Genomic DNA, 18,908 nt, shown 5'->3' with positions numbered 1-18,908 from the left:
ATTCTCTGATCTGATAAGTACATAATTGTGCACAAGCAATTTGCATCCTAATAACAAACTCTGCAAATGTAATAACAACATGAATTAAGGTCAACTGTAAAGAGTGGTGATTAGGTATCTTTGCTGGTGACTGTGACTTGCATAATCAGCTGCACTTAACATTTTTGGCAGTTGTGTTAAGTTTTATTTGTCACTTTCCAGCTGCTTACTAGCTAACTGCTTGCAGCTGAATGTTTTGTTTTCTTGTGTATTTCAGTGCAGGCAGACTCAGTACACATCTTTCTTTGAATATACTTCCTTCAAGTTGGTGCAACCTTGGAAGTAATTGTAATATATAAAGAGATATAAAGAGCAGGGTTACCCCCCCCCCCCCACTCAAGGGTGTAGAGGGCTTGCCCCCTTACAATAATGTATTGCTGCACTGTATGTTTTATGTTATAACACAGTAATTTATAAAAAATGTGCATCTGACAATGAGCATATGACACTTGAGAACATGACAGTCATGTCTGTATAGCAGTGCTATTTTTTCCTGTGTGCTCTACAGCTTACTAACCATCATCACCCCCCACCTCTATGATCCATTGGCCCATTCTTTATCACAGGACAAGACCCATTCATTCCTTGTGAGACGAGAGCACATCACAATTTAGGGCTTTTCTATCTTAATTCCCTAACCCTACCCACACTGATAGGTCATGCGAGTGCCAGTATGCTCTGAAACCCATGTGCACGTTAAAGTACTGCTTTCACTGGCTTGGGAGAGCCAAGCCCACATCACCTTTTCCAGCAAGCTTTGTGACCTGCAATCCTCTGCTTGTGAGGGGAGCAAACCAACTGACTGGAAAGCTACTATTCCTACCCCCAGCATGTGCAAGCTAGCACTTACTGATCATTCACCCCCACTCCCTCCTGGCTCTCAATGCAACCAAGTCAGTAGTCAAACTCAATAGTCATCTTGGCTCGAGTCGAATCTTCATCCCTCTGTTCTAGTGCTGGAGTAGTATTTCCATTTTTGACTTACCATCTGACATCAGAAGGAAGAAAACAGCTTAAAGTGAAATAATTGTAAGATTTTCTTCGTGTTTCACTGTTGCAGTCATCACATTTGGGTTATCTGCCTGCAGGTAACCCTCAGCTGGCCTGAATACCAGAGTCTTCAGATTTCTGCATCGGATGCTGTAGCTTCTTCCATGACGTCAGGACATCAGGGGTATAAAACATGCAGCTGATGCCATTACATCAGTCTTTCTTGCCGTGCGGTGCCCGAAGCAGAAGCAGTTCGCAAGTGCCGGTCGGCCGACTCCTGAACTTTTCATCTTTGAGTTTTAGACCTGAAGTCTTCAAAAAGCTAAGTACCCCGTTGGGGATCCTTTTTTCTTGCTCTAACCGATGTCAGAAAAAATTAACAATTGTCTTGCCTATGGAAAGCAAATACCTCATAGAGATTTTCATTCCTACTGCATCACCTGTTAAGGCCCAGACCACAACATCCCTCGCTGTCAGTTTTGTGCCTTGTTCAATGCCCGAACGATTCGTCGTTGGGCTATTTTTGTAGCTAAATGCTTTCGTTCTTGATATCCATACTCCAAAATGGCTTCGTTAAGCCATCCAACTACCAATCATCTGAAAAAAACGCAAGGATAAAGACAGAGACAGACTGCTTAGGTCCAAAACTGCCGACAACGCTACTGTTAAGCTAGTCGCCAGTCCACCGGTACTCAGTGAGGTGCTTTTGCTGCCCCTGATACCCAGTACTACTGATTCACAGGCCTCTACTGAGACCCATTCGGAGTCTGGTATGCCGCAAGATGCTTCTTCGACTATTGAACCTGTGGATGTCTCTACCTTGGATGGATCCGGAGCCGCTGTGCAGGCACCGGCTTCTGAGGGTGTATTCAGGCCTACCAATTTTCATATTAAACCAACAACTTCATTTCAAGCTAAGAATTCTGAATTCCTCAGGCCTAAAGCTCGTACTAAGCCTAGAAAACTGACGACCAAAGTGCATTCTCAGGCCCATATGCCTCAAAAACAAATGATTAGAATGGCTGAAGACCTTATTACCTTAATTAGGGGAAGCCAGCCTTCCCCCTCTAAGAGACCTAGAACTGATTTTCTTTCTGATTCTTCTGAGGAGGAATCTGATATCTCTACTCCTTCTGACTACCAGGATTTACCCTTATCTACTTATGAGAATTCTGATGCGGAGAATTCCATTCCCACTGCTTCCCCTCCAGAAGATTTTTATTTTGGTGGAACTTTGCATACCCTTAGGGACCATTTCCACTGGGAAAGCCAGGACTTTTCACAGTCCAAAAAGAGACTTAGGGAATTTTTAAACCTGCCTCAACACGGGCCTCTAGCTATCCCTCCTGTTCCGGAGATTGTAGATGACGTTTTCTTGGAATCCAGCCTTACCCCAGACACTTTGCCTCCTACTCCCAGGAAACCTGACAGGTACTACAGAGTACCTGACTCTCACAAATTCCTGTTCAAGAATCCTACTGCAGATCCAGAGACCATTTCACAAGGACCAAAAGGCATTAAGGCTACAACTGCCAAAAATCCTACCCTTCTGATAGGGATTGTAGAGCTCTAGACAGATGGGGTAAGAAGGTATATACTTCTGCTACTTTGACCATTAGGGCTTTAAATTGTCAGTTTCATATGTTAAAGCATCAGTAGCATATTATGGGATTAATTAAACAGAAAATTATGTTGATTCCTGACTGTGCTGAACACAAAGATTTACAAGAGTTACTGCATTCTGCTGATGAAGTAGGTAAACATACTTTGCAATGTGGTTTTGATGCTTTAGAAGCATATTGCAGGGCTACTGTTACTGGATCTGTACTTTGAAGAAATGCTTGGCTTATGGAACAAAACCTGCCAGATCATGTTAAAGCTAAATTACTGGATGCACCCTTAAACCAAGAATGCCTTTTTGGCAACAAAGCAGAAGAAGTCCTCAAAAGGATGGAGGAAAAAGCTAAATCTATGCAAACTGATTTCTTACAAGTACAGCCACCTAGATTCAGTAGACATTGGCCTTCAAAGAACTGGTCCTTTTCAGTCCCTTCCAGGCCTTCTCAGTCCAAACCCAGGAGCAGCAGACCACCAAGACTTCAGTCTCAGGCTATGCACAGATCTAAGCAGTGGGGGGGCCCACTTCCAAAGCAGGGAGTAGTAAGCCACCCCTTATGGAAAATGGCACAATGACTTAGCCTTAACTCTTCCAAGCCTTGCTCAACTACTTGCTCCCTTAGGAGGAAAGCATGCCCTGCACAAAAAACTGGGAACTCATTACCCAGGACAAATGGTTTTTAAACATAGGTTACCTAGGATACAGATTCCACTTCCACTCACTCCCAACCCAAAGTGGATGGCCAGACCTCCCATCAAACCAGTGGGCAGAGGCCCAAAAACAAGTACTCGCTCTCCTCAGTATCAGGGCTATTCAACCTGTCCCAGCAGAAGAAAGGGGACAAGGTCTTTATTCAAGACTGTTCCTTGTTCCCAGAAAAGAGAACTCCTGGCATACTATCCTGGACCTTTCTATTCTCAAAACCTTTCTGGTGGTTCCAAAGTTCAAAATGCTAACTCTTCAACAGCTTCTTCCTATGCTAGCCAAGGATGCCTGGCTGGCAACTCTAGACTTAAAAGAAGCTTACCTGCACATCCCGTTAAGGGAATCCTGCAGAAAATACCTATGCTTCAGGGCAGGCTCCATGCACTATCAGTTCTCTGCACTTCCCTTTGGCTTATCTACTGCACCCAGGGTATTCACAAAGTGCCTAGCTACAGCCATTGGATTTTGCAGGCAGAGAAATATTCAGATTTACCCATACTTGGATGATTGCCTGATTCAGGCAGAGAGTCAGGACTTGCTATTACAACACCTGGCATTTGTAAAGAGACTTCTAACTTCACTGTGGTACACCATCAATGAGAAGAAATCAGACCTATTACCCTGCCAACAGATTATAATCCTGGGAGCAAGCTTGAACACAACTTCCCAGATGGCATTCCTCACTCCAGAGAAACAAGTTCATTTGACAACCTACTTCAAACTATTGGCCACAAAAACCCAGCTATCTGTAAGGAAAATCCTGCAAGCCCTGGGATTCATGGCCTCTTGCATTCTGTTAATTCCGTATGCAAGACTGCATATGAGAAAACTTCAGTGGTACCTGAAAAGTCTATGGTGTCAACATTCCCAGGACCTGGAAACAATGATTCCTATCATTCCTTGTCTAAGGGCAGAGTTCCTGTGGTGGTCCTGCTACCACAACAATGGCTCTCTTTCACTCTACCCCCCTGCCACCCAAACCCTAACAACAGACACATCACACTATGCATTAGGGGCTCACATGGCAGGGCAGTGCATTCAGGGCAAATGGAACCCAAAACAGATGCACCTGCACATCAATCAAAAAGAAATGTAAGCTGTACAGAATGCTCTGACAGCCTTCAAAGACCTTATTCTTCTAGGACAACTGTTGGTAAAGACAGACAACACCACAGTTATGTGGTACATAAACAAGCAGGGACGAACCCATTCCTACCCTCTCTGCAGACTAGCCATGGCTCTGTGGAACACAGCCTTGAGCTACCATGTGAACCTACAAGCTAAATTCCTGCCAGGCAAACAAAATTCACTGGCAGACGACAAGCAGAAATCTCATGGACCCACACCCAAAATATTCAAGCTCTTGAGGAGCAAATGGGGGACACCAGAGGTAGACCTGTTTGCCTCCCCTCAGAACTACCAATTGAACAAATTATGCACCAGAACTCCCCACAGTCAAGCTTGGAAAGTGGTTGCCCTGTCCTTTTCCTGGGAAAGCCTCTCAGTTTATGCCTTTCCCCCTCTGCCTCTCCTCTCGAAGGTTCTACTAAAGATCAAACAGGAAAGCCAAGGACAATACTGATTGCACCAGACTGTCCATGCCAGCACTGGTACACCCATTTGCGCAGTCTGACAGTGCTACAACCTTGGCATCTGCCTCAGACCCCTTCCCTGCTTTCCCTCCCAGCAGGTGTGCCAGATTCTGCACCCTCAACTTTAAACCCCTCAACCTTGCAGCCTGGCTAATTCCTTGAGCTGTCCTCCAGCAATCCTCAGTAAGCAGGTGCTGGATGTCATTCTGCAGGCAAGGAGGCCTAGTACTAGAGAATCCTATTCAGAAAAGTGGAAAAGATACTGTTTCTGGAGCCAGGCTCAGGGGATAGGCACAACGGTGCCCAGCTTACCTCATATTCTAGATTATTTAATAGAAATGCTCTACAAGGGCCTATCCTTCTCTTCAATTAAGATTCATGCCTCTGCCATATCAGCACATTATAATACTGAGCCACCCCTCTTCTCTCATCCCCTGCTCAAACAATTCCTTTGAGGGGCCAAAAATTTAAGACCCCCAGGAGAGCTCCCACTCCAGCCTGGGACCTTAACTTTGTATTGGAAAAACTCACTCTTCTCCCCTTTGAACCAGTTGCTACAGCAGAGTTGAAATTCCTTTCTTGGAAAACAGCTTTACTTCTAGCCATCACTTCAGCAAGAAGAGTGTCTGAACTGCAGACCCTCATGGCAGTGGAACCCTTCATTATCTTCCATGCGGACAGGGTTTCCCTCAGGACTAATCCATCCTTTATGCCCAAGGTGGTGTCTAGTGTGGCTCTAAACCAGTCCATTCATTTGTCTACTTTTTTCCCTAATTCTCAAAATAAAGCAGAAAGAATACTGCATTCTCTGGATGTACACAGTCAACTTAGATTCTATTTGGACAGGGCTAAGCCTCTCAGAAAATCTGACCAGCTGCTAGTTAGCTTTGCTGCAGGGGCAGAGGGGAAGGCCATTTCAAAGCAAACCATTTCCAAATGGATAGCACATTGCATCCATTTCTGCTACAAACACCATGGAAAACCTACCCCACAGGTGATAAGAACACATTCCACCAGGGCTGCATCTACCTCTACTGCATTTCTCAGAGGAGTCCCTACCAGGGACATCCTGGAAGCTGCAACCTGGAGCTCTGTACATACTTTCACCAAGCATTACCACCTGCCTATCTTTTCTAAATCCAGAGCTGGATTTTCCACAGCAGTCTTACAGGGCCTTATTGCTAGCCCTAATGCTCTTTAACTACCTCCACCCTTCCTTAGCTTTGGGAATCAACTCAAATGTGAAGACTGCAACAGTGAAACTCGAAGAACATAGTACAGTTGTGTACATTTACCATAAAGGTAGATGTTCGAGTGTATTCACTGTTGCAGTCCTGGTTACCCTCCAGCCGCCTGACGTCTCTTGACTTTTACCTTTCCTCCTTGTTTGGCATATACTATATCATGTGTATTTGCTTTTTGCTGGGGGTTTTCCATACCATATAATTGTTTCCTATTGTGGTGACACCTGACATCTGGGGCAAGAAAAACTAATGTAATGGCGTTGGCTGCATGTTTTATACCCCTGACGACCTGACATCATGGAAGAAGTGACAGCATCTGACGCAGAAGTCTGAAGACTCTGGTATTCCGGCCGGCTGAGGGCTACCTGCAGATAGATAACCCAAATGTGATGACTGCAACAGTGAATACACTTGAACATCTACATTTATGGTAAGTGTACACAACTGTACTTTTTGCAGGTCCAATACAAAAATATCAGCATTCCCTGTTACCAATAATTATACAACATGTACACAGTGTCTTCACAGAGAACCACTGACACAAGCCACAGGTAATGAAAAGAGTTAAATAGGCAAGTATTAGAAGGAAAGAGTTCCTTGAAAAGAGTACTAACTGACAGCAGAAGTATACTGTAAAGTTTACTGGGTAGGAACAGAGAAAGTGTGATGCAACAAGAAAAGAGACATACAAGAGGGGAGCCAAAGGTAAGATTTAACAACGATGTAAGTGCTAGGTAAAGGGATGCAGATGTGAAGGCACGGGGGTGAACAATAGTGGGAAGAAGGCCCATGAAGAGAAAATGTGGCAGGACTTAAACTTGGTGATGAATGTGACAGAAACTGCAAGAAGGCTAAGTGAGAATAACACATTGAAAAATTAAAGATATAGACAGGAAAGAAATTATAAACAAGGGATTAAGAATCATTTAAAAGGCTTTGTTTGTAAGACACAAAATTAGGGGCAGATGCTCAAGCAAACGCAGAAGCCATATAACTGGGTACAGGAAACAAATACAAACAACAGACCGAGTCAGAGGTATTTCATTCACCTTCTATCAACATCTCTTACTAGTAAATTTAAACCATTTTAGCTCCTTCATCCTTACTCTTCTCCACCCCGACCTCTTTTATTATCGGTTTGTATCTTACAGAAAACTTTTGTTTAACTGCCTTGATTATCTGTTGTGCTTACATTTCTTATATACCCTGCTATTGTCATGCAAATCATTTAGTGTTCTTTCACTATGGAATTACTCACAAGTCTGATTTAATCCTTACTTTACCTCAGCAATGAACTTGAAATCTGCTCCCATGTTCTACACTGTTAGCAAACATAAATAACTAAAATGCATATAATAAATAAATAAGCAAACAAATAAAATTAAGCTCAAAAAGAGTTCTAATCAGTATAACTTAATAACAGACCTAGTCTGCACTAAATCACATTTTAAGAGAGCTGCTGGAAGTCCCTCTGCATGGTAGTTTCTTAATACAAAAGTGTAGTTTGCTCTGTAGGTTAGATGCGAGACAACAAAAGGAACAGTCACAGTATCTATTGAATATTGAGGGCTTCAGGCCATACTGGAACATGTTGGCCTTGATGTACATGCGCACATGTATCACAAGAAGTTTTAAAAGAGAAGGGCAGCTTACATGGTAAAGGACTTTATGAACCAATTCTGGGTAAGTGAACACAGTGTTACTGGAATTATATTAGGTTCACTGCCTATAGAGTATTACACTGATGGGATGTTGAGGGAAATCCAGAAACAAAACATGTAATCTTTTTTGCTGGTATAATCCTTTTTGTGGTCATCCATAAACTTAAAGTCTGTGAGGACATGCAGTGCATGCTTAAGGCAAAGAAGAAGAGAATTGTTACAGTTCCAATTCTATCTCTATCTGTCATATAGGTATGGGTCATATATGCTACGCCCAATTGTGAATTTGTTTTTTGTGATCACTAAATGATCCCTTAGTTCATATTTAAGCTCCTATATGAAACAGAACACCTCTATGACACTGCTCAAGAGGAACTTGGATGAATGGATGGGGCACCATAAATTCTTACTGGGGATAGCATCTACAACCCTCCTGGCAGTCATCACTAAATGCAATCTTGGGTATTGACTAACATTTCCATGGTATTACATTGGGATGAAATGGTTAGGCTTAAAATAACCTTTATGTCGATAGCCTAGTAATCTCCTGTGATCCTATGAGTAGTACAAAGACATCTGCATACTCAGCAAACTCTTTGGTCTTCTTATCAGGAAAGTTATACTGAGTTATGCCTGTATGAGTCATCAATTTATTAAAGTCAAACAACATGCAAGTTATCTTTTTAACATTTCGATGAAGACTTGATAATGTTTGCCATTTTCAAACACTGTTAAAGTTGTGTTGCATAGTTTTCTTTGATCATGGCTTGAGGGGTAGCTGTGCATAAGACAGTTGCTTGGTCTGCATGTTAGATCTCTCTATTAAACCACAGTTATCTGTCATCCTTTAAAAAAACAGTGAAGTGAAGTGGTTGTTGCTCATTTCAAATGCCTTCAAAAAATAAAAAATAAGGCACCAGTAAAAATCATCCTCACCTGACATTTCATTTCATGTCTCAATTTAGCTCATGAAACTTGGTGCCAATTGTCTGAAAAATCAAGTGCTCAAACTCTCTCTAGCCTGATCTTCCATAAGTGCTTAGCCGTCCCAACACCCAACCCTGTGAAACTATATAGCCCTACCAGACCGTATGTCTAACCCTAAAACTCCCTCCATATTTTTAACCCTTATCCTGACTCCCTTATCCTAAAACTCCACTTCCCTTCCTTAACCCTAAAGTCCCCATCTCTCCCTTCACCTAAATTTCCTTTTCACTGTCTAACTCTAACTCTCACTTCACTCACTCTCTTCATAAATCTAAAACTTTTATCCTGCTCCCTAACCTAAATTCCTCCCCATTTGCTGCTCAAAACCTCCCACTCCCTCAACTCAGCTGCTGCTCATGCCTTATTCAAACCTGAATAATGTGATTGGGTGAGGTGCAGCTGTTGCTTGCCTGAACTCATATTTTAGTCAGAATACACATGGTAGCCTATACAAGCTGTCTGATCCTTGAATCCCTGGCATCAAGGCAATGGACTTTGAGCATTTGAGACTCAGGTGCTTGTAGTATAACTTTCTTTTTGTTGCTGGTTCCATTTGCTGAGATACTTGAGCATGGAACTTTTTTCTCCATTTAATAGTAAAAGCTTTAGATTTAATACTGAGGGCTTTACATTATTTTTAATTTATGTTTAAAGATGTGATTAGCTTATGTCATCTGCTGTGCATATCCTGAAGTGGGCACAATGTTTAAGTACCTTGTTATAAGATAGGAGATTGGTGTAATAGTTAATGTGCTTACCTCACATATACATAGTGCAGTGTTTGGTTCTCACCTTTGGATAGAAAAGTGGATAGGCTTACAATGACCTGCAAGGGCAGCTAGCTACTCACCTATGAATCTGGCAGTAAATGCTGTAATTATGATAATATAACATGTATAATACCCACATTCTTTTCAGTCTTGTCAAAACTGTTTTACTGTTTGCAGGTTTTGAAGCATTTTCTAAACACCAAGATTCTTCTTATTTTAAAGATTTTCATGATTCCTCTTTCTTTTGATCGCTTTTATATGTTAACAGGATTTTGAACAGCAACTCACCTGTAAAGTTGCCAGAATAAGATAAAAATTACTCAGCGTATTAATATTGCCCATACGTTATCCAGCAGGCCTAATGCAGGACTTAAACTGATCGTTTATAAAGTTAAACATAAACTTTTGTCTAATGATTATCATGTTAAGGCAAGTCACAGCTGCAAAGGGTATGTACTAAAAGTATTTATCAGGTTACCAGTTTTACGTGGTCCTGACACAGGGACTCAGTGTATTAAACCAAGTCCCTGATGATATTTGATAAACATTAAAAATGAGTGGCTTCATTTGTATGTTTAGTGCATCTGCTGGACTGAAAGGAAGAGTTAACTGCAATGTCTTAGACAAACATAAAATACAATTTTAAAATAAATGAGCAACACAGTTCACATTCAAATCTTTAGAAAATTGTAAATGATGCAGAATTGGAACATTATGTGAAAATGTTGCAGAGAACACAAAGGAATGATGTGACAGAGGTGAAATTATGGAACATATTTTCATGTGTGATACACACAGGCAATAGACTGCTTTCTTTCAGACCTCCCTGCCTCCTCTCCTCTTTTCAGTCACTGAGGGATTCATTGTTTTTTTTTTTTTTTTTGTATAATGGCCATCTGGACGTCAGGCTGCAGCGATTATCTTCCTACTTATGAATAATTGCTACCTGCCAGAAGCACATTATAAATGCAGGCCTGAGCATAAAAAATGACATTAGAATCATTCCAGCTCTGTCCCTCAAGCATGATGGCTGACACAAGTTTTGTGGGGGGGGGGGTTTAAAGTGGCATCACTATTTTTTCTAATCACTTCACTACGTAGTTACAGTTTGATGATGGCTGTAGCTGTGATCCTTACACTACCAGCCTTGACCGACACTGTGAACTCCGTGAATAATTCATGAGCCTGTCTTGTGTATGAAATCTGTTTTTTTTTTTTGCCAGGGGTGGGGGGGGTCTGTACAGTACAGACCTACTGTATTATTTTTATCATATTTTATCGAAAGTCTCAGCAGTATTTGTAAAATTACATTTTAGCAAAATATTTTGTTCTGTGAACACCTTCATTTGTCATTCTTTTCTAGTGATTTTGGATCTGTACCTCAGAATGGATAAAATTTCTTTTTGTTCAAGAAAAGCTACCTGATGCATATGACATTCATGTAGCACTTTAGGACTCATCAGTAATATTTTACAGAAGATTTTTACAAAAGCCAGTACAGAAAATACATAGTGGCTAATTTTGAAAATAACTACTAAAATATTTCTTATTCAGAATGATGCCCTGATGACAGATGTGCTTTGCCAATCTGTATGGTTAGTTAACAAGGCTTAGAAAATGTCTGAATATTTTAGCGTCAGGTAGTATTGTTATAGTTAGGGTTTCGTTAGACTATTCTTCTTCATTAAGGATCAGAAGCTCTGTTGTGGATTCCATTGTTGGAACTTTGGTGATGTAGATAATGGCAGCATGGTACTCCTTCTAGAACAAGCAGGAATAAATCTGTAGCAAGTATTATATCAATGTATATAGACAAAAGAAACTCATGAACATTATGCCAAATGCGAAATTTAAAGTTTATCCTTCAGGAAGAAAAAATGAATCAACATCCAAATACACCATCACTAACCTAATCTCTCATGCCAGCTAAAAAAAGATTTTGCTGTTATAATCCAACATTGCCATTAGCAAAATGGAAATTTTTCCTTTGAGACACGAAGCTGTATTTCTACTAGCCAATCGGCAGAGCTAAAGCCATTCAGAGACTATGTGGTGTATACTGGATCACTGGCAGAGACTTAATGGTCAAAATGAATAAATAGCAAGGGTAAAAAGAAAAACAAAGTAAATTGATTCCAGCAATTGCATTGCTATTTATTTATTTGTTAGTTAAAACTAAAAAAAATCAATAATATGTACTCAATAAGCTAATATAAAGCAGTCAGCTTCTATCATTTTTTATTCTCGTTTAAAATGGTCTTCTAGTTTATATGTAATATACATAAAAGCTGTTTAATAACTATTAGGTTCAGCTTAATTGTTTCCAGCGGGTGAGACAATTGAAAAAAAAATGCCAGAACTGATTTATGATCTGTAAGTCTGCATTTGTTTTATTTACTTATTTATTGTAAAAGCATGTTTCTAGGCATATCTATATTAATATGAGCAAATAAAAGTTGCTTGTAAAACAGACTAGTGTTCCCATTCCCTCTTATATTCAATACGCTTACGCATGATGAAATGTATACAAAGAATGAAACACAGTGCTAGCTATTCGACTGGATTCATCTTTTCTTCCAGGTATGAATTTTTAATGAACAAATATGAAAATAAGTCCCAACATCTACAGAAAGAACTTCCCTACATTTGAAAATGCAAACACTGAATGTTGTCACTACAATGCTAATAAAAAATACAAAAATGTAGATAAATGATAATGAATGCCAGTAATTCCAAAGAGCCAAAATATTGCGTCATCATGTGTGAGAGCATAACAAGTGGTCCACCTAACTTTTTCTAATAAAAAAAAATGCCTTATTTACTGTTGTTAATGGCAATACCAAATAATATGGGCATATTCCATTTGTTATACTCGCATTATTAAGAGACATCACTGAACCCCCTGTATCTCAATTTACATCTTATAGGCTAGGCATGCAAAACATAACATTTTTATAATGGTATATCAACTTAGTGGAGGTAGATATCGTCTATACTATGTAAAATCTTACTCTAAATAGGTTCTAAATTCTCTACCTCATAATATTGGAATCATGAGCGGACAGGTGTTCCGCTGTGGCGACCCCTAACTGAGAAAAAGCCGAAAGAAGAAGAAGATAACATTGGAATCAAATATAAAAAGCAAAATCTGCCTTAAAGTACTTAAGCCCTAGCTAGGTCAGCTGTGAAGTCAACGTTTATATGCTGCAACACAACCCTCAACTAAAAATATTTTTTCCATTTAACCTCATACTATTGTAAAGCAATAGGCCTGTTTCCCATCAATACAATAGTGAGAGTCTGTTGTGTACAGAAGGCAATCTTCATTTCAATTAAAAATATTGATCAAGAACAACACTGTCTTCTATATATCTAAAACAAAGAAAATGCCTTTGGACACCTGGCCTAACCAGTAGACAAATCTATCCTGATTTTTTGACTCTTTCACAGATGCATAATCCTGTTTAAACTTGTAAATTATTGTTTTCTTTTGGCCATAAAATTCTTCCATACCTCCAGTATCCCAGACTTCTGATGGGTTATAGCCAGCTCCCTTCACTTATGTTGCAATATGATAGCCATTTCTCAAAAGAATCAAACTGGTTTGTTCTCTGCTCTAGCTCTCAAATATTGCAGTCCTATAAGTTCCATATCATATTGACAAAAATCTAGTGAGGCTCATATCTTGCTTACTCTGGATTTGCTTTCATTGGGCAAAAACAACCTTATTAAATCATGCACATTTCCTTCACATAAGTAGTAAAGACTGCATGTGTAACATGCCTTATCATGCACAGACCCTCAAGCAGCAACAATGCTATAATTGTCTGTGTACTAGTCTGAAGTTGTAAGAATAACTTCCTCTAATCAGCACTTCGTTTTCTAATTTCCTAAACAGTTGTTTTCAATGACATTGCCCATATTCAGCATAAGTGTTATACTTTAATTTTTTCCTTCAATTTCTAATTCAATCAAGTGATCACTCACTTTCTATAAATCCTAATATGACTTATTAAACAATGAAAAGATTTTGATTTTGTCATATTCACCCACAAACCCGAGAGCTGTGGAATGTGCAATAATGTCTCTTACAGTTGCACTAGACATCTCAGAGGGTGATTAAGCCATACATTGTAGCAATTGTCAAAGTATATAGACAAAACCATGTTAGTTAAGCATCAGAGTACCCTCATTCATAAAATGATTTGTAAGAAATGTGTTAAAGGCAATGGAAACTCCAGTGAATAAAGATACAGCAGGAAGAACAGCTTTATACAACTATCAATATTAAATGCTTGTGATAGAATATTATTAGCACAAACATGAGCTGCAGGTTTGTATTTAGCAATTTGATTTTCTTTTTCTAACTATTAGACACTCTCAGTTTTTCTAAAACCACCAAATGAATTACCAATCCACCCCTGAAAATCTATAAAATGGGTATTGCTTATCAACTCATAATTTGCCACCACGTCTGCATATTAAGTATGACCCTTACAAAGTAAGGTCCCCCGGTTCTACCCATTATAAACCTATGATGATTATCTGGCCCTTTATGGCTCAAAGTGGATCCATAACTTTTTATTTGGTTAAAAGGCTTCTGTTATACTATAGACTGTGAAGGTGGAGGCTGTTCTAAGAGGCATCATTTTTTGGGATGTCCAACAAATTGGCACCTTTCAGAATGAATGCCTAATGCCAAACAGTGTGCATAAGGCAGTCTTTATTTCAGTTAGAAATATTGAGAATGTTGAGCAAGAGCAACCCTGTCTTCAGAATCATTGCACTAACATTCTACTACTTTATGTAACATGCTAAACTTCAAACAGAAAATCATCACATGATCTGCACACAAACTTCAAAGCAATCAGCAGCGTATATATCTATTTTATATCAGGAAACACATCTGCCTTAAGGTGACAAGATAATAACTGCAAGTATTAATTAAGTACCCTGATTTAAGAATCCCTTAGGGCAGGGCATTGACCATCGGCAGTATGATATAAGTGAACAAATGAAAACAGATGAGCAGTCAGTCATGGGACACTGTAAGCAAGGAGAAATCCTATTTGTTATTGTCTTGAGACATTGTGGTTCATGTCTCTTAACTCATAGCAGCCTCAAACCCTCCACAGATTCAGGTTTGGAAGACTAGATATCCTTATCAGAAATGCAGAGATTTTCTCTAGAAATAAAGCCTTAATCAATTCTTAAAGAACAAATCTGAGTATCTCAAAAGTAGAACCCATACTCATTTGTGCAGTAAAGTTTTACATGTGCTATTCCACTAGTTGTAACTGTGTCATGTTTCTTAACGTTGTAACAGAAAGACAAACACAGCGTGTGTTATGATCCATCATACTGGTTAAATATACAACTGAAGGAATGTCTTCAGAGCTGTTGACACCCCAAAAAAGATATACAGATGTTATTATACCTCCAAATTAAGTTTATAATGCTGCTTCATGCCACTTGTTTCATTTCATTTCATAATTAAAGCAAACCCCTCTATCTGAAAATAAAAATATCTTGCGAGAGAGATAAGTACAATATTAACTGAATCTTTATTTTCTCATTGTTTTGGTAATAGCTGCCCTCATTAAAATTAACCAGTACCTATGTTTTTGTTTTATTTTATCAGACTTCATACATATAGTGCACAGAGTAACAAACTGCAGAATGTCTAGAGACGCTCCATATACAAAAAGTTATTCTGGCAGATATACAGTCTGGTTCCTAGGCGTTATATCTGCAGAATTATTTATTCTCTTGATCATTTCTCTGACCTGCTAGATTCAACTACTTAAACAAATATGATCTTTTTCAGCTGAAGAAATGGTAACATCTTTTTGTCCAGGTATAATTCCCAAGATCCAAATTAAGTCTTCTAGATTATCCCACTGGATTTTGCGTTTTACTTAGTGGCTTCCTTTAGTGATGAGTATGTAGAGATAAGTAGATTGTGACCATTTAAACTCCACTTTTTTGTAACTTCCCTTGATATTTCAGTAAAGCTGGAATAACTCTATCAATAGCCATTAAAGATCTCATGGTTTATGTATAGGCTACTTAGTTGTAGATGTTTGATGCTTTCTACATTCAAAGTGATAACAAAATGGGTATTTTTAAGTATCTTCTGAAAACACTTTTCAGTGTGATGACTTGAGAAAAGAATTCTTTTTCTGTTCTTTAATATTTTCAGTCAGAAAAAATACATTAGGAAGTGGGTATTGGACTCCCTCAAAGGGTTTCCATTAAGAACTACATACTGGCCCTTTTTCTTGCGTTCTCTGAATGGCTGGAGTCAACTGCAACCTCTGCATGTACAGGAAGAAGACATCCTGGGTTGCTTGTCTGGAGTTGTCTGATGTTGCAGACAGAAATATGTGCTGCTGATGTTAGAGGCACTTAGCTGATTAGTGGTAGTTCACTGTTGGCCTTGTCCTCATAGAATAGTCAATACTCACTGAGCTCTTTGTATTTCTATTTGCATCTACATTTTGGGGAAATTATGCTGAAATTTTGTTATGCATGGAGGTATTACTTGAGGTAAGTAATTTCAAATTTTATCAGAACAAATGTAGTGAAGGATAATAATATTTGTTTCATCTAATTATTATCATTTTGAGTTTTATAATGTCTATATTGCTTATTTTGTATATTACATATAAATAGGAACTCATATTACAGTAAAAAGCAGGTTTCTACAGTTGCGTTTATCATGAGCTCAGCACTGAAATTGCTGCTCTCATATAATTTGCTAAAATGCAGTTTGTCAAAAGTTTGTTGCAACTAGAATTGTTGTTAATTGTTGATGGATGTAACCAGGTGTTAATCCCCCTTTATCTCAATGTGCAGGAACCTTGCAGTTGATTGTACTAAGCAAGGTGGTAGTGTGAGTGGGAAGGCTGTATTCCTCTTCACAAAATGAGGAAACATGGTGATAAGATAGAGGAACAAAGTTTAGAGGGTGCTATAATAAAGAAATAAGGGGATATGAAAGAGGTTTATAATGAAATAAATATATAGGAGGGCTAGAAGCCATCATATAGACGGAGAAGTTTGAGAACTAATTCAGATTACAAGGTTAGTAAGTTGTACATTAGCCATGATTATCAAAATACTGATTACTGCCCACTGAACCCTCTTACTTATGTGTGCTAATCTAAGCCCACGCCCTACTCCTGCTCCTAATCCCAATCCTGCACATTCACATACTAAACACCCTTTCCCCTAGCAGTAACACTAAACAGAAGATGCACACATACACGCACACTCATTCATGTTCACATACACATGCATACATAGACATCAAATGCAGAAACTTTCAGAAGAACAAAAAGTTAAGGTATCACTACCCTCTCCATTTTTCCTTACATTTGATGTTACAGGCAGTGATTACATTTGTGCAGCTGTAACACAAAACATGCATTGTATCAAGCTGTACATTACAGCAGCAGAGTTGTGTCCCTGTTTGGAAATGTGCATGTCAATGCAAATGTGGGTTACTTTTGCAGCAGCTATCTCAAATGTTTACTGAAAAACATTACAATGCGGTCCTATCTGCCTGAGATGGTGGTAGCTCAGGTGTATGTAAAATATCCCATGTCACTAATTGAAAAGATTAAGCAATGCGTTATTCATTTATCAACTTCATATTTAAAGTTTATAATGCAGCAAACATGATGCACTATTCTGTATATGAAAAATTTACAATACCCAATATAAAATATCATTTTTTTTCTTTTGTATCATCTGCACCTTTTTGCCATATATTTCTTTCCCATTTCTATTAAATAAGTTTTATACCATCACATCTAGTCACACAAACAACACACATAAAATGTTTTCCATTCTCATTCCACATCATCAGGCCAGCATTTTCATACATACTGTATAATATAATATAATATCCATATTCATATTCTCATACCATTATAAACTAAATTCCTTAGCTATCATTCACCAAATTCCTTAGTTATTTTACATTCTAAAAATAGAGTAAAGTATTTATCCTAACATCGTGGACAAATTCCTCTGACTCTCACTTGAAAATATGCCACAGATATAGAAGGAGTAACATGATCAACAAAACATAAATAACTAAATAAATAAACAATTATAAGAAGAAAATGAGCATCCTCTTCATTTCTCTATTAATTCATGCATGACTCCCAGGAAATCCACATTAATTCCCATTCTTGAAGATACCCAGCTAACAAATAAAAGATAGCAATGTTTGCAGGAAAGAGACTTTAGCATACAGATTAAAGCATAGTGTCCTTAGTTGTCAAGAAAAATACCTTCTTTAATTCAATGAATGTACATTCCCAATACTTGTGGATGAATTCATGAGATATGAAAGCTTAACCTTTTAAAAATCATGACCATCCCAACTCCAGTGATGAATTTGATACCTATAAAAAGACAACTGTACACATTTTTAGCATTTTGTTGGTTAGCTAAGGAAAATATGTGCCAAGTCCTCATACTATGCTCTCAAACATACCATTAACCATTAAGGCAGTGACTACTAAGCATAAGGGCAGAGATTGTTTACAAAAGGTCCAGATATGGAATCTTAAAGGGCCTAAGAAAAAGAAGCAGATCTTGAACTATAGTTCAGAGACTGGAGAAGATTTATGTTTAATAAACTTCTTATTAACAGAATATAACAGACTTCTTAAAGCAGTTACACCTAGATGGTACACTAATCTGTCTTGTGGGGTGATGAGGAACTTAAATAACTCTAGATCACTTTCTCACTGTTGTGCAATATAAATGTGGAATTTCTGGGCTTCCAACATGGGTCCATGGCAGTTTCCTTTGATTAGAAAATATTGCTTAGACCTCCTGCTGTACACTGACAGCAACAATTAATTATGTTCCATTTTAACTATAGTTTAAAATGAAACTATTCTCTGAGTCCATACTTACTTCAGAATACTACCAAATCTACTTGTGTCTGTGATGAGCTTAAATATGATTGTATGCTATTACCATTGAGTTTCTAGAATTATAAGCACAGTGTCCCTCTTTTAGTCTACTTAGATAGTAAATACATTCCTAGTAAAATCTATAAATGCGTAAAATACAAATTAATAATGCAGACAAGTAAAAGATGCATATAATAAATAACTATATGAATGACTACATATTAATAGCTATTATATAAATTGGTATTAACTACAATGTTTAACTTCCACATGCAATGGAGAAGTAGTGGGATTCACTGTCTGTCAGGCAAATAGAGGAGACAAGGGACACTATGGAAAAACAATAATAAGAAACACAGCTATGGT

General features: G+C 38.4%; 1 protein-coding gene across 2 annotated transcripts in view; it reads left to right on the top strand.

The window, feature by feature from the left end:
* The window catches only part of CNTFR (ciliary neurotrophic factor receptor), a 2,564,731-nt gene that overhangs the window by 2,141,889 nt on the left and 403,934 nt on the right, over nt 1-18,908 (top strand). The window lies entirely within an intron of this gene.

This window comes from Protopterus annectens, chromosome 1.part1 (genome assembly GCF_019279795.1).
Source record: "Protopterus annectens isolate FY-2018-M chromosome 1.part1, PAN1.0, whole genome shotgun sequence".
In the NCBI taxonomy this organism is placed as follows: Eukaryota; Metazoa; Chordata; order Ceratodontiformes; family Protopteridae; genus Protopterus; species Protopterus annectens.
This window is presented reverse-complemented; position numbering and strand designations above follow the sequence as displayed.